Source organism: Andrena cerasifolii, chromosome 6 (assembly GCF_050908995.1).
Source record: "Andrena cerasifolii isolate SP2316 chromosome 6, iyAndCera1_principal, whole genome shotgun sequence".
NCBI classification, from domain to species: Eukaryota; Metazoa; Arthropoda; class Insecta; order Hymenoptera; family Andrenidae; genus Andrena; species Andrena cerasifolii.
In genome coordinates this window covers 3,662,282-3,679,134 of record NC_135123.1, presented here as the reverse complement: position 1 = coordinate 3,679,134, position 16,853 = coordinate 3,662,282, and the positions used below count along the sequence as shown (strand labels likewise).

The window sequence follows — 16,853 nt, the reverse complement described above, 5'->3', positions numbered from 1 at the left end:
CTTCCACATAAGAAGAAATACATTAATAAAACGAAAAATTAGACAAATCCGTGCTAGAATATTTATTTGTAAAAGACACTAAGCTTTGAATTCCTTCAGATTCAACTGGTAGTGATGAAGATGTATAATAAAAATGAATAATTTAAAATTTATTATCAATACGAATTATTTAAAAAAATTATTTTATTTTTTATAATTGTTTCATATGTTTGTTATTAATTTGTGTTTAAATGTATTAAAAATATATATATTTTAACTAATAAAAATTACGTTCAAAAATATATTTTAACCAATTGTTTTATGTTAAAAATTATATTTTTGCGTACAAATATGATTAACATATCAATTACATGTAAATAACTGTATCTTAATGGAAAATTGATTTTTTTTCTTATATACTCGTTACACTGTGCGGTAGCGACAACCTGTGTTACAACATGGGGTGCGCCTCCCGCAGGGTTAATAAATCGGTTACAAAAGTATCGCGATGTAAACGATCGTCGCATCGAGCACCTAAACAAACGGTGTAAATAAACCTAAAGTCAGTAAGAGAGTGATACTGTCTACCTTTTCTTATTTCGTTCTCCCGCAAACAACTATGAGAACCTCGCCACAAAAACGACTGATTTGTTGAATTCGGAACAACGTAGGTATACCACCATCCCGCTACAAACAAATACAGGTTTCAGTTTTAAAAAGAACCCAAGGACAATCTCATATCTTCGAAACGCCTCCATACACAAGGCTGGGTGTGATTCTACTATACGTGTCTGTTTATGTATTGACGTACAAAGGGACATTATGCGCCACATCTTTTATCCTGCTTTAAAGATAGAGGAAGATCGATCGAAAAATCCAAGTGTGTGTCAACTTCGTCATTTTCCAAAATTGGCGCTACAGTGGTTTCATCAACAAACATGAATCATGCTCCTCTAATAAGACTCATTCCTTGCTCTTTTTTTTAGTATGATAATCGTGAGCATTACGATCCGTTAACGGGATATAATTATTTTTGTACACGTATGTAAATCGGAAACCCGCATCTGTACCTATTCACGCCTGTGAACGAGAATGGATGGCCGTGACACGTGGAAACGTTTCCATAGTCCAACAAGAACGACGCACCGCACGTGCTTAATTTACCAATTCCTTCCTGCGATTCTGTTTCGAACTGGAGCGTAGGGTATTTCAAATGGTAAATATTTGAGGGCACACCATTTTGCGAGCACATTTTTACCTATGACAGATCAGTGATTTAATAACAAAAAATTTATACAGTCTTTGTTTACGTGAAGCTGTTTACATTTGTAATGGGAGATATGAGCCGTTTAGTTTGAAAGTGGCCTAAGTCCATTTATCTTCGAATCGAGATATTTAAGGGTTTGCGTTTCAATGAATTTAAAAATATACGTATAGGATACTAATGAGTCATGCTGCTTAAGTGTATCTAAGGATGTTAAATTTATAGTTGCTATTAAAATAGTGGCAATTATTAAGTGAATAATATGCGTTTTCTTATCAAGAATGGAGTTAGGCCACTTCCAAAATTAACAACCAGATTCATTATAAAATTTGAAGGTGCCCAAGTCCATTCAACATAATTTAAGAAGCTTCAAATTGATTTTGTTAAAATCTCCCAAACCCCAAAACTTCTCAAAAATATTATTTCTTTCTTCTTCGTCGTAATTTTTTGCGCAAGCATTCCGACAACGGCAATCTTTGTTTTCGAAATTTTTTTCAGGTACAATATTTCCGGTTTGAGTACAATATCTTTTTCCTGAATTCCGTTTAATCTTTCGCACTTTTTGGATGTATGATTCATCGATCTCTTCTCCATTGTTAATCGTATCTTCATCCCCTGAAGACGAATATTGTTCTATAATTCTGTTTCGTTTTTGATTTTTTTTTTAAATCATTAGTTACTATTTCTTGCTCACTATCTGAACTAAATAGTCTTGTTCTGTTCTTCCCCATGGGTGAAATAATTTCTAAAATTTAATATTAAAATTTAAGTTTTATATTAATTAAATGTACTGGTTATTCAACTAACGCAATTGTCCAAAAACTCAGGTTAACTTGTAAATACTAATTAATTAAAATTACCTTCATCACTGCTTTCTGACATTATCAATAGTAAATATCTTGATTTAAGTATAAATGGAGTTAGGCCACTTTCAAAATAAACGGCTCATATCTTGTAGCTTGATTATTTATTTGAACTGGCACGAATACTTAATAGTTTTGAGTGGCTTCGAACAATACATTCAAATAAATTGGATCTACACAAAGAAGCTCGAAAGAAATTTTGGAGGGTTGTACTTAAACTCTTCAGCTGTTTGGACAGTATTATTTTTAACAGGTATGAATATTAACGTACGTGTAGGTATGCACAATACATCTACTGTTGTGTAGAAATCAAAATCAAGAAGCAATAAAGATAAGCAGTAAAATATTCATAATGTACACAATTTTGGTTGAAACTTACAACTAGATAGACTCGCATTTACAAAATATGGAGTAAATTTAAATAAAGCTCCTTCCAAGTCGCAGACACTTTATGCAGCGTGAAATTAAGGCAAATGTCCCAATTAGCGACCCAGTCCCAATTATTAACACTTTATCCTTTATATTTAAATATGATTTTTTTCGGTTCGGAACGGGCGTTTTAAGTATTGAATTCGATTCGTGAATGTGCAAAGTATCTTGCTGATGGTTTCGCTAATGTATATCATAACATATAATTAAGTAATTAATAAATATTTTCAATTGTGTCAGCTACAAAGCCGTGAAAAAGTAGTTTCTCGTTACCGAACTTAAGAACAACCAAATTTTAGGTATTAAGTATTTCTTACACGAGTATATTAATGTAAGAAATCTATATTCGAATAAGTTAAAAAATAATTGTAAATTTACTATTTAAAAAAATTGCTTCGAATTTTTTTATTAAATTCATAATAATTATTCGGGTCAATAATCGGAACTCGTAAAATGTATGAATTCCTATTATTGACACGAGATGCCACGTCATGTTTCCATCTCACGTGTTTGTCAGTTTGCACCATAACCTCAATAAGTAAATATGGCTAGTAAAGACGAAAGAATATAACCGACGAAAAAACTATTCGCAACAACAATTGGAAAATGCTTTGGAAGCTATAAAATCTGGTCATAGCATTAAAACTGTTGCAAATTATTTTGTATTGTACTAATCTATGTATACTATTATATAAAATTGAAGTTGCATAATTTGAAATGCGGTTTCTCAGTAAATATGAACTGTACCCACAAGCGTGCCACATCACTTTGCTCGCCTTGGTGAGAGGAAGGTTCAAACGTTTTTATTTTTTTTTTACATAATTAAATAATGATTTTGAAATAATAGTAGATCGCGACGCCACCACCAGGTGGCGACCGGGCGGGCGCTTCTCGCTTGCGAAATAGCACCGCGGCGGGAATAAGTGGCCGAGGGCTCTCGAGTTTTCAGATTGCAGATTACAGATTATGAATCAGTAACGCTAATATTTCAGGCGAAACCCAGGCGGGAACGCTAGTCTATGTATAAAAGAAGAAGTCCTGACTGATTGAATGACTGTGACTGGCTCATCAACGCCCAGTTCAAACCGTTTAACCCAAGAACGTAAAATTTGGAAGGTACATTTTTTTCGTGACGCAGGCGCCTACTAAGGTAGGATTTTTGGAAATTTGGTCACCAAGGGGGTGAAAAGGGGTAAAATGTGTTTTCACGGATTCCTTAACATCTCTTAGGCCCGATTAGATATCAACTTGGTTTTTGCATACAAAGATTGCCCACACAAATGCCTGAAAAACAATTTCAGTATTTTGCCCTAATCAACCCCTAAGGGTGTGAAAAGGGGTAAAATGTGTTTTCACGGACTTCTCAATATCTCTTAGGCCCGATTAGATATCAACTTGGTTTTTGCATACAAAGATTGCCCACACAAATGCCTGAAAAACAATTTCAGTATTTTGCCCTAATCAACCCCTAAGGGTGTGAAAAGGGGTAAAATGTGTTTTCACGGACTTCTCAATATCTCTTAGGCCCGATTAGATATCAACTTGGTTTTTACATACAAACGTTCCCCACACAAATCCTCAAAAATCATTTTCAGGATTTTGCACAAATCAACCCCTAAGGGGGTGAAAGGGGGTAAACTGTGTTTTCATGGAGTCCTTAATATCTCTTAGGCCCGAAGCGAAGCGCAGGGTATTTTGCTAGTCCTATATAAAACGATGTCCGATTCTAAATAAATCCTTCGCGTATTCGCGCAGCACTTGCTTGTCACGCCCCCTATACAACTTTCCGCTTACGAAAGAACCTTTATTGAACAAAAATATTAGATTTAATCTTACTTTCGACGTTATACTGCCATGTATATACGTATCAAAGCGTGCGTAACTTGCATTTTTTAAATAAGAAGTCGAACGTACGCGCCATACGACCGATTGTTTTTAAACATTTCATTGCGACTGGAAATATGATTCGCGCTGCTGACACGTACGGTTGACTTTGACGTGTCAAAAGCGAAGCGTGCAATTAAAAGGTGAAAAACAAATGAAAATAAAAAACGAGGATGAAAGAATTCTATAGAATTTGAAATCTACATCGTAATCTGCATTGATTACACGCTCAAAAATAAATCAGAAATTAATTCATATTCAAAACGTCAGTTATGGAAAAATTGACATTTCACAGTACATGAAGTATGTGTTTGCGTACAACGTATGGGAACAATGCAATTTATTACCAAAAATATTACTTCCTCATAATTAAAATCGAGTATCGGTCACAGTTGTGCTAATTGAATTACACTGTAATTTAATTACATTGTATTTCAATTATATAGTAATTCAATTACATTGTAACTCAATTACATAATTCAAACTTTTCAATTAATTCAATTCCTAATTACTGTAATTGTGCGCATAATTGAATTACAATGTAATTCAAATAAAATGTAATTAAATTACAGCTCAAAACTCTGAAGAAGTGAAAAAAGTGGAAAAATTGTAACAAAGGGGTTTATTTCTCTTTATATATAATAAATTTATGAATAATAACCTTATTCAGCACTCATAATAATTTTTTTCTGTTCGAAACCTTTACCTACATATTTCTTTCCCACCTCTTATTACCTCTCAATTTGGTTACCTCTTAATCCGTAATTATAATTCAATTACATTGTACTATGCAATTACAACTGCAAATACATTGCAATTACGAATTGGTATCGGTATACCGAGGGCTACTGAGATCTTCAATCCGCAGTATTAAACTTAATGTTCTCGAAAAAGTAACACTTGTACCCACAAACAAATTTCACTGTACAGTTTTTATTCATCTATTACAAAGAAATTCCCCCTTCATGTTACGTGCTTTGAAACAATCTGTACTACTGTAAATTTACAGTTTTCGTAGTGAAACAGTACCTACCTACACGAGCCGTTATTCAGAGTTAATTACTATTATATTACAATTGGATACCAGCTCTATAATTAAAGTTACAATAACTTTTGTCGGTTGGAAATGAAACATGTAATTAAAAGAACAAATAAACCACTAAAACAAAATTCGAGCGATTTAAGATTTTGTTATGAATTATCTTAAAGCACAAAAGATGTCTAATTAGTATGGAAATATAGAAGTGGTGTAAAATTAACAGTAAACGTAAAACCAAGAAGTAATATAAAAATAATCTTTTCTACTAATTACCGCACTTTCACCGTGCATAAAACGAAGAAACGATTGACTGCAGTGTGTGAAACAACACTGTATCATACGTCCAAATCATAAGTAAAGAATTTGGATTGCAAATTGCAATAAATTACACCTACTCAGTATCCATATCAGTTACATTAGTCTTTAATCAGATAATATTAGTTCCTGCAATTAATGTTATAAACCAAAGGAAACGGATGTACTATTGCTTGTTTATAAACAAATTCAGTAGGATTATAATAAACTTCAGACACGAACGATTGTCGAATGTTTATGTAAATTAACGTTTATGTAATGTGGAATTATTATTTCTTCGTGTTCTTCTAATTGCGTCTTCAGCGAGCTTCGCGGAAGTAGTTTGTCCGATGCAAGATCTTTTGCCTCTGCCACTAATCGATTGGAGGCGTTTACGTGAATAATTATTTCGTAACGGTGTTTATAACGAGCGAACGGTAAAACTAACACGATAGTCTCTAATTAGAATCAGAAATACGAATGCCGAAGAAGTTGATGTAAAATCATTGAAACAACACTGATTGCATTCACGTATTTATAATTTTATATTTATGAAGAAATTAATTATTTCAACAGTTTTCTCTTTTCCACTAGATCTTCATTCGTCGTTGAAATTGTGCACCGAGGTGGACGTATGTAGTTGCGTACACAGCTCATTGACAAACTAGACTTATTATTTGACATTATACAGGCTGTCCCTGAAAAAATGTTTTTTTTTTAAAAAGATGGTTGATCAGTAAAAATGAGATAAAAAATTCCCCTAACTATGATTTCGGTAACGTTTGCATATTTCATCAGATATTTACGATCGCAGAAATAATTAACGACACTAAAGTTCAAATTACCCTTAGGTGACAATTTTATAAAAATTTAAATTATAATCATTTTTCTTTAAATAGACACGTTTACTCGACATTTCCCCACTATGTAACACAAGTTTATAGAAATGCATTTGAAAATGGCGAGAAGTTACGAAATAATGTAGTTTAGCACACGAAATATATTGCAGCAAATGCGTCAGTCATTTTTGCGATCAATTAGCCTTTGGATACAGGGAAGTAGTGGCTGTTTCGAGAACTTATTATGACTTTCGGACGTTAATAACATTAAACTTTGATGGAATGTATATTGTTAAATGTACATTCTCGGTACCACGTTTACAGGACTTTTCTTATTTCATTGAACATCCCCCAACCACGTCCCTTAAGGGGTTAGCTACCGTCAGGAGGTAGAAAAAGAATCGATTCTTTGGGAATTTATTTCAGAAAGTACATGCATATATTTATGCAATGGTTTTTGTATTCAGATGAGGGACGCTTTAACAGGTTATTATATTATGTTTTGGTATAAAAAAATATTGAGTTATTGGAAAATTACAACTGATTTACCCGAAGCTGTTTTTACACCGGTGACCACGATTTCTCCAAAATCGCTTGACCAATCTTTCTGAAATTTTGTAGGTTTCTTCTAGACATTCAAATCTAGTCTTTAATCGAAGCATTTGTTTTTCCAATGCATAGTTCTTATTTTATGAATGAAAACACTTATTTTTAGCTAGAAATACTCATTTTTTATCCATAAAATAAAAACTATTTTTAAAAATTCTAAAAAAAATGGACATTTACCGTACGGTTTATTAGATAATTGAATAAATAGACAGCAGTGTGCTCGTATTTTTGGAACTGCCTGAAGGAACTGTTTGAAACGTGGCAACGCTGTACGCCAGGTAGTCATCTATACAGTGTATACTTGTACAAAGGATACAGTAAAAATTTGTAAAAACACTACCAAGCTGTAAACATGTATTTAGTAATTTGTTGCGAACCAGTACGAACGCGCAAAGGGACGCCACAAGTGTAAAGTGGAAAGAGAAAAAAAGATGGACGCAAAGCGACGTTGCCGCATTTCGCTCGCATATTTTACGCTACTTTTAATGAAAATATTATATTTCTAACTGCATTAAACATACTTTTTGTTTAATTGAATTCCAAAACAAAATATGTAGTGATAATTTTATTAGGAATAGACATGTAAATAACATTTTTGTCTACATAATTTTTTTTTATCTAAAATTGGTATCACTGCAGAGCTCCCATGTATAAGCATAGGCTTACCCTTCTCGCCGCTTGCCCCTCAAGTGAGGTATCGAACCTCCTTAAGGTATTTCCTGAATATTCTACTAAATTCAAGAATTCTTTTAAATTTCGTCCGAAACTAATTTCGAATACAAGAAACCCTTGTACAAAGTTTAAAGTCGATTTACCGCATAGTTATCGAGAAATTGTTAATTAAAGTTGACGCATTTTAACACAGTGGCATATGGCAGAGTCGGAAAAAGGGGGTTCTGAATTCAGTTTTTCTTCTGAAACAGGAAAACTATATTCAAGAAGTGTTCCAAAATTGGCACAAAAGTACACCGAAATGTCACGAAAGGAATTTATTAATTTCTGCGAAACTGACCACATGGTTTCTTTGTAAATGCCCATAAAAAATAGGTTTACGTGCAAATATTTTAGAAATTACGTAGAGCAGTCAACGTGGCAACGTCGCACAACCGGCGCACAAGACGATTCAAATTCATATGAACATTTTTTCCGACATTTTGGTTATAAAAGACGCTCCGAATGTGTGCGACGTTGTCAGATCTCCTGCTCCAATTCACCACGCTAACCAATTTAATATTCTATTTTCGTATTACAATTATTTATAGTAACATTGAACTTTTTAAAATATGTATACATGATGTTAAAAATTATTATTATTATTTCTGTAGTATCATACTAAGGTAAAGGCACCAGTAGTTTACCATGTAGTTGGCCACTTTTCAGAAAAACGTGAAAAATAAGGTTTATAGAAGTGACGATGTTTTGAAAAAAGTGCAGTTGACGTGCCACGACATCTACCGACTAAGATCTAAAACACTCAAGTGTGAAGTACATTATGAATAGTATTACCGGGCGTTTATTTACATCAAAGTGAGTAGTGTGTTCCTATATAGTTATTTCCTTAATGATTTTGTTAAGAACAGGTGTATAGTTCAGATAAAAAAAATTCTTAGTTTATTAACTCTTTATGACTGAACTCTTCACTTGCTAAACTCTCACAGTGTTCTATATTTGATAAATGCACCATTTTGTTATACAAACCTCAGAAACACAGAGTTTGTGGGGTGGTCAAGTAATGACTCTTGTCATTCTAATTGTTTCTAGAAGTTGACAGGTATAGTCAATTTACTAACTATGTATATACTGTTAGGATTTAAAAAATTAATTTATTTAAACAATTTATTTAACAAATTATATTGTAAACAACGTTTTAGAATAAATAAAACAATTTCGGAGACTTATTACATGTTTGTTTATTTATTTCCCCCGCAGAACACGATTCTACATGTACCAAAACATGTAATTTTGCAATCATTTGTTTAAACAAAGTGTTTAAACAAATTAATTTTACAAATCCTATATCGGATTCGGAATCAACGACTTCAAAAATCACTAACATATATACAACTTTTTCGTAAATTTACCCAGTTTCTTTCAATTTCACTTTCTTTTTAGTTCTAACTTGTTCTAAATTATTGATAATAAACGATGCTTAAGACAATTAGCTACGTCATTGCCTTAATTCTCTTTCGAGTATAGGTGGTCAATTACTGACCAACATAGGGTCAACTACTAGTATTTTTATTTTCAACGATGGTCAACTTCTGAAGCAGTTACTGAACTTTGCAAAATGGTTCTAAGATTTTTATAATATAACTTTTTTAAAAAATCGTTCTCATTACATAATTTAGAAACCTTAAAGAGTATCTGTATGCAACGACTGTCACTATTTAATGAAAGAGCAAGGTAGTTACTATTGTTTACGTGAAGGGTTTCTCTTAACTGGTCAACTACTGGTGCCTTTACCTTACTTTATATTTATCCTTCATTACCCAACTCTAATTTTACTAACGTAGTTGGTTAGGCACTACCTTAAGCCCCTATAACTCTGGGAGTTTTACGAATTCCACCTTAATCTTTTAGGGTCATATTTTCATGAACCCAAACTATTAGAAAATCAAAAAAAAAATCGAATTTTTGTGTGTAATACCCCCTTAAGGACACCACCTTTCGTCATAGGCACACTGCATATTAAATGCAAAGTGTCTTTCGTGTATAGCTTTTCGGTGTTTAGCACTAACGATCAGTTAGTGCTAAACACCAAAGTGCAAAGTAAGTAACATTCCTTTATAGGTACCTTTCTTGCGATAATGTACTGAGATTAAATTTTTATTCAAGTTAGAATACATGTAAGATACAATAGTTCAAAATATAAAAACGACTGTAGATATTCTCATGCTAACAATGCATGAAAATAAATTCTGTCCTACCTACAAGCCAGAAACGATTAATTCAGAATGACATTTAAACAAAGTTCAGACTTCAACCACTCATCATTTAACTACTCCGCGTGACTAAGCCCAGATTGCTTTAAAGAAAATCTTACTATTCAATACATGTATCAATTGAGACAGTAGAAATTTATATAGACCAAGTTTTTAAATTTGAAATTATCCGAAGTCTTCAGATGTAACCCGTAGCCTTCTGGAAAATGAACTCTGCATTTTGGCAATCACTAGAGGTGGCTCCAGCTTGTAATACCTTCAATTGCCATCTAGCTATGTCAGCATTTTGATACGTTTGTCATTAACGTACGGATGATTTTCAAAAATTCTATCCTACTTAATTTCAAAGTACAATAAATAAAATACGGGAAGACTGAATGATTACGAATCTAATAGATTTGGAATGAAATGACTTCTTGAAAATTCTGTTGAACTCACGTCAGGTATGGTCGACAGGAGTGGAGCTGCGTCGATGAAGTGCACGATCTTGCAGAATCTTCATGTTTCCATCGTCGAAGCCGTCAGGATTGTCGATATCATCGCGATGATGAAAGAGTTGAAAGGTGCACTCACACGCACATACGACACGTAAAAACGACCACGAAGGATCAGGAACGTTTTACCATGTGCCGAGGGTAAAACTGCCTACTGTAAGGATCTTCCACTACGACCAGTGGGATTTGTTCCCGTTAAAAGACCTTAGTCCCAACGTGTTTCCCGCGCGCACCAATTTCGTGATCACTGCACATCAACACACTAGCGGTTTCTTCGTACGGTTCCGACGCTCGTTCCCTTTCCTTACGATCGCGATGAATCGAAAAGCAGACGAGTTTCAGGTAAAGCAGGTAATTTTCGAGGATGAGTCAAAAATGCAACCGAGGAGCCCAGTTTTTTCCCCCCCATATACGTCATCTGCACTTCTGACTCGACGAGGCTATGCAAAATTCATGCGAAAAAAAACTCGTCTCCTCGATTATACAGATTCAGAAACGATGGCCGAAAATAAAAGTCGCCCGCCATTTGCACTGAAAACCAGAGAAAAGAGCGTTGCGCGTAAATCTTCCTTGGAAGGTTCGTGGTCGACTGCACCCCTGCCGCCTATCTCTCTCCTCTAACAAAGCGAGTAGTTCGTTAAAGTACATCATATATTAGAAAATGCGATTTGGTTGATTTTACTCGCGCCCGTCTTTCTAGGAAAACTTGTAATTGTATTGTATTTTTGTTTTCCTGTGTGTTTTTGTAACACAGGATGACGTTTCAAGCATTTCGCTTATATATAGCCCAATGATAGATAGTCATTATTTTTTCCTTTTTCCCTTCTCTCTCTCCTTCGGTCCCAGCAGCAGCGACGCACCGGGAGACAACAACAGGTGGTCCGGTCCGTTCACCCATCTTTCCCCAGTACGCCGCCCCGTGATGTTTGACTTCGGTGATCTGACGGGAACCGGTGTTTCCATCACGGCCATGGCCGCTGGTCTGAGAAAACTTTCCAAACTATAATAAAAACTGCAACTTCGTGAAAAACCACTCAAGTCTCAAGATCTCGATACACTTTCTTCCAACTTCTTCAAATATATGCTTCTGGGTGTCTCGTTATAAAATTGACCGTATGTAGGTACAATCGCGTAGTGTACTCACAAATATATTTTCAAGTGTAGTTCGAGTTACTTTTTTCTTTTGCAAGTTTAATTATATTGAAGATTTTGAGAATTACAATTAAAAATTTATTCGAACAACGCGATATTGTGTGTGTACCGTAAACTGGGGTGACTTTGCCCATTATTTTACTGTGACTGAAAAATTACCATATGATTGAATTCGCTATTGTTTTTTTCGTTTGACCTTGGAAAAATTATTGCTATCGATTACAAAACACCATATGTTCTAATCACTTCACAAAAAAATAAAATAAAAAATAAATAAAAATAAAAAAAGTTTTTCCGAAAAGTGGGCAATGTCACCCCGGCGCGGACAAAGTCACCGCAGTTTTCGGTAATCTACAGGACAGTCCACTACATGTATGTAAAATAGGTACATTCCTATCTCCTGTCATTATTGTATTACCGTTAAGTTTTAGTTTCTATATACAGGATAATTGTAGAAACTTGGCTAGAATGTAAATGAAAGCGAGGATACAGAAAATTCATCACAAATATAATGTCATATTATTATAGTGCAACGTTTTCTTTTATCAAATTTCTACCACATGTATGCCCTTGCCTAGAACTATAGCACAGCCCAACTTCTAGATTCAACCTGCATAATGCTACCTCACAATCCATTTCATATAAATTTCATGCTATTCATACGAAACTGATACAACAATCCAATTTTTTAAAAATTACCAGTCTGTGCAATTTTTTGTACTACAAAATGAAGTTGAATGGTTTCACAGACAGAACAAAGTGCGCAAACTGTTTCAGTTCAGGATTTAAAATTATATTTTTCAGAGCAATTCAACTCACCAATGTGTTTTCAAACAAAGCTACATGCTTTTATCCGACATAGGATTACGCATTCTTTAATGCAAATTCAGAAACTTAACCAGGTAAAAATTAATTATTTACGTCGAATTAGATGTTCAAATGGAGTCATCTATTGTTATTAACATTTATAAAGTCACTTTTAAAAATCACTAATTTCATACAGAAAAGCAGGCAAAGTAAAAATTTCAGTATCGGACATAGGGAAATATAATCGTACAAAACAAATATTTGTTATGAAAACGTAAAAAAAATTAGCATAAAAAATAGATTTCAAAGAATGTTGGCTATTTTATATTTTTTAATTTGGCAATTCATTTCTTGACGAGTTAATGGAGAAAATGTTATAAACTTCAATCTCCAGCCGTTTTATGAATGCATTTATTTATTTACTACTTGTTTGTTGTTGTATAAGGTGAATGTCCTAATTTCTGCTCATTTCGTATTTTTCTTATTATTATAAGCGTCACGTTTGTACTATAGTTGCAACAAATTAATTCTAAATTATTTGAACATTTACGCGAGTGTTGCACGAGCTTAGGGCTAATCAAAGTGCAGCATAAGCAACGAAAAACTTTTAAAATGAGAGAATCATGATTCTTCGACCGTGTTCTAGCTGGTTGTGCTAAGGAACAGCGTCACTATTGGTATTCGATAATTGGGCAGAAAATAGTTTTTGCAATAAAAGTTCTTATTTAATAAAAAAACAACAGATACCGTATTGTGCTCTAGATGTAGATTTTTTACTATTTTTTTTTTTATTATTTTAAGTAGAAAACAGGTGATTAGGTTTAGGGTCAAGTGAATCACCGTCATGCCCGCATTTCTACTCACCAAAATTTTAGTAACATAACCTCACAATTCAATATATGTTGTAATCTCTATTTTTATTCGAAGGCATTTTAATTTTTTTTAATCATTATTTTATGCTTTACTGTTGTGTTATAAAACATCTTCATAAAAGATGCAACATATTTTAACCTGAAAAGGCAACATATTATGTGAGCAGAAATTGGTACAAATGGTGAGTAGAAATACGTACATCGCTATTTTTTGTGAGCAGAAATACGGACATTTAGAGCATTGTATTTAATTACAAATTACCAGGGCCGTTCCTGGCGGGGGTGCAGAAGGTGCCCCCGCAACTGGGCAAACTTAAGGGCGGCCGCAGGCCGTTTATTATATGAGAAGTTTTGACTAATAAGAATAATAATCGAAACTCTTTTGCATAACTGTTTAAAATTATGTATATAAGATATAAAAGTAAACACTGCATATGAAATTCTTAATAAAAAAATATTAAATTAATAAGGGCGGCAATATTGTTTTTGCACCTGGGCGGCCAAAACCCAGGTACGGCCCTGCAAATTACTAATAGTTAAGCATCTCGAAATATATTTCTTAAATAGTTTTTGAATTGGTTGATATATTATTAAAAATTTAATCAATTACTCTGCAAATTTTGATCACAAACAAATTTTTCACACCGTCTTTATGACGAGTAACCTCTTAAATGAGCCGAAATTGGGACATTCACCTTATGTGAATGGGAAAAGAGAAGCAGCTGGACGATAAAGAAGTTGAAGTCGCTCGTTTCCATTTAGAAAGAATATCAACGAAGTCGATTCTTGTAAAATGAAATAGCTTTTGCAATGACGAAGATCTTAGGTCTTCATCTTTAAGAACGCCGCAAACAATTTAATGTTGTCCGATCATTCTACCCACAAACATTAACGACAGAATGTAAGATGTACCATAATGAAGCTAAATTGTAATTCTTTCCAGCAAACAATTAAACAAAATAAATTCGGCGATTAGATCATTAAAGAAGATCAATTTATCTAATATCATCTTGAGGGCAAAGTGACAATACGCGCGCAACATCAGGCGTTTAGCAACGCCTGCGAAACACCCACTTCCTGACACCATAGCCGTGTCCTATAAGCCCGAACACGTTCACCTTTGGAGGTTTCTCGTCAGCCGCGGTGAAAACGCGTATCCTCGGGCGAACATATGTACGTAAAATCGTCTTCCGATCACCGTGCGAAAAGTCGAGCTGGCCAGCTGTCTCGGGCAGGTCATAAGACAAACATTCACGTCGGTCGCAAACCGAGACGCCAAAGCGGCAGGTGTACTTTACAAAACACAATGCATCCTTTTCTCCGGTTTTCATCCGTTCTCGGCGAAGCGACCAGCTAGTCGCGTGGCTCGTATCTGGCACCAGTGCACCGTACACCGTGCACGTACGGAGGACGTGCACTTTCGCTGTCGATCCGAGACAAGCAAATTCGATCCCGGCCGCAGCGCTGAATGTCCTTACGCGAATATGTATCCTGTGATATCCTGAACCGAGTCTGCCGCGCGCACCAGTCGGCTTCCTGGTCCCGGTTACTTCTTTCGCTGGTTCCTCCCTTCAACGGGATACCGAATGCGTTCGGCGAACGATAGAGGGGTACCGACCAGAACGCCTAGCTGGAATTTGCAAGCTTCACGCGTCACCTCCTCAGGATCGAGACGTTACCGCGCTGCGCGCAAACGAATTCGCGGGCACCTCTTTTCGTCACCCCCGCGGCCACCGTTCGTTCACGCCGTGGCAGATCGCGGCTACTCGATCGACGGACGTCGCACGGTTGCTGAAGCCCGCGGCGGGTTCGCGGCGAGTACTCCAAGGGGAGAAACGAGAGGCGACCAAGAGCAGCGCGGATTGGAAATTAATGTGAATGCGCGAGCGGACTCGGTCTAACTGCGGCCGACGATACCCGTCGATGTCGGTAGCAAAAGTAGAAGGTGGGGAACAAGCCAGGGACTGGGGATCACTCGGTGGCACTGGCGATTGTGATTGTTAGGCGGCCTCTACGTGCACGCCGCGCCGCGCCGCGCCGTGGTGAGAAGGTTGCCACGCTCACCTCTCCGATCGCTACGCTACTGGCCGAATCGTTTCAAAATCGAGAAAGTCACCGATCCAGGAGGAGCTGTCCTTCTCAAACCCCTTTCGGTGTCGATGAGCGATAGTAGACCAGAGCTGGACAAACTTAATTTGAAATCAAAAGACGCAGGAACAGTTTCGAGTTGTGCAGGTTGTTCCACCTGATTTGTCACGCGAACCATTTCCCATACATGACTTCTTAAAAAATATCTTAATAAAGCAGAAAGCTTCTAATGTGTTTGTGTGCTTGTCTTTCGCCTAAAAACTTTCGAAGGATAAACTCTGGGATCACACAATGTGACTCAGCTCATTATGGTTGACTAATCCAGATGAATGTGACTATATAAAAAAAAATATATATATGTAAATAGTAAAAAAATTTTTTTTTTATAAAATCACAATCTAAATTTCGGGCGAGTATTAAAGCTAGTTTTCTATAAAACTTGTGTGATTTTACTTTGGATGATGAAATTATTATCATCCTACGTGGAAATGTCAGGAGGAAATGAAGATCCTCCTGATTTTTTCATATTATGATATATGTTACTAGGGGGGCTACGCCCCCCTGGCGCCTCCGGCGCCTAACCTCCTCGGGGGCGAGCTCGCCCCCTTCGTTACTGGTTCCCTTTTATGCAAAATTCACTGTTTCGTTCAGCAGGTGTTTTCGTTCGCTGTTTAGTTGTCGAGATCAGGTTGATTTATATCGATAGAAAATATAAGCTGTCTTAAATTCAGAACATCTTTATTTACAATACTTCTTTCCACACAATATTTTCAATAACTTTCGAACTTTGAATTTTTATACAATTTTTTTGGGCGGCATCTGGACAATGCAACATATAACTGTCCATGACTGAATGAAGGTCTGTTGATGTATGTTCCAACGTGATCAAAACTCTGTCCTTGAGACTTATTAATTGTTACAGCAAATGCTAAGACTATGGGAAATTGTCTTCTGTGTAGCACGGATGGTAATTTAATAAACCCTGTAAATCAGTGATCTCACGTTGAGCGAAGCGATTGTCCCAGGGTGTTGAGCACCCAAGGCGCCAGCTGTTTGATGAATTTTAAGATTGAACAGTATTCCATTAAACTTGGATAAATGTAGAACAGATGGACAACCAACATATCTTTTTGATTTCAACATGAATTATTTCCATGTCATTCCCTACCTTATCGACGCCACGAAGTATAATTTATTGTTGACAAACCTTTAAAAACCTATTAAAAGTGGTCGAAAAAATTGAATTAATCACGAATAGAAATATAGCTAGCTAACCGTGATCTTCGCCGCATCTTTAT

The 16,853-nt window shown here is 35.5% G+C and overlaps 1 protein-coding gene across 7 annotated transcripts in view; it reads right to left on the bottom strand.

The window, feature by feature from the left end:
- Positions 1 to 15,543, bottom strand: part of Sona (sol narae metalloprotease) — a 159,425-nt gene extending 143,882 nt beyond the window's left edge. For 2 of the 7 annotated variants that reach the window (XM_076814048.1, XM_076814054.1), the window contains exon 1: positions 10,581 to 11,286. The gene's annotated coding sequence lies outside the window, so the exon portion shown is untranslated. Of the gene's footprint in view, positions 1 to 6,283; positions 6,302 to 10,580; positions 11,288 to 14,945 lie in introns of those variants that run through there. The other 5 variants (XM_076814049.1, XM_076814052.1, XM_076814053.1 and 2 more) reach the window with 5 other exon arrangements.
- Positions 15,544 to 16,853: the final 1,310 nt, after the last annotated feature.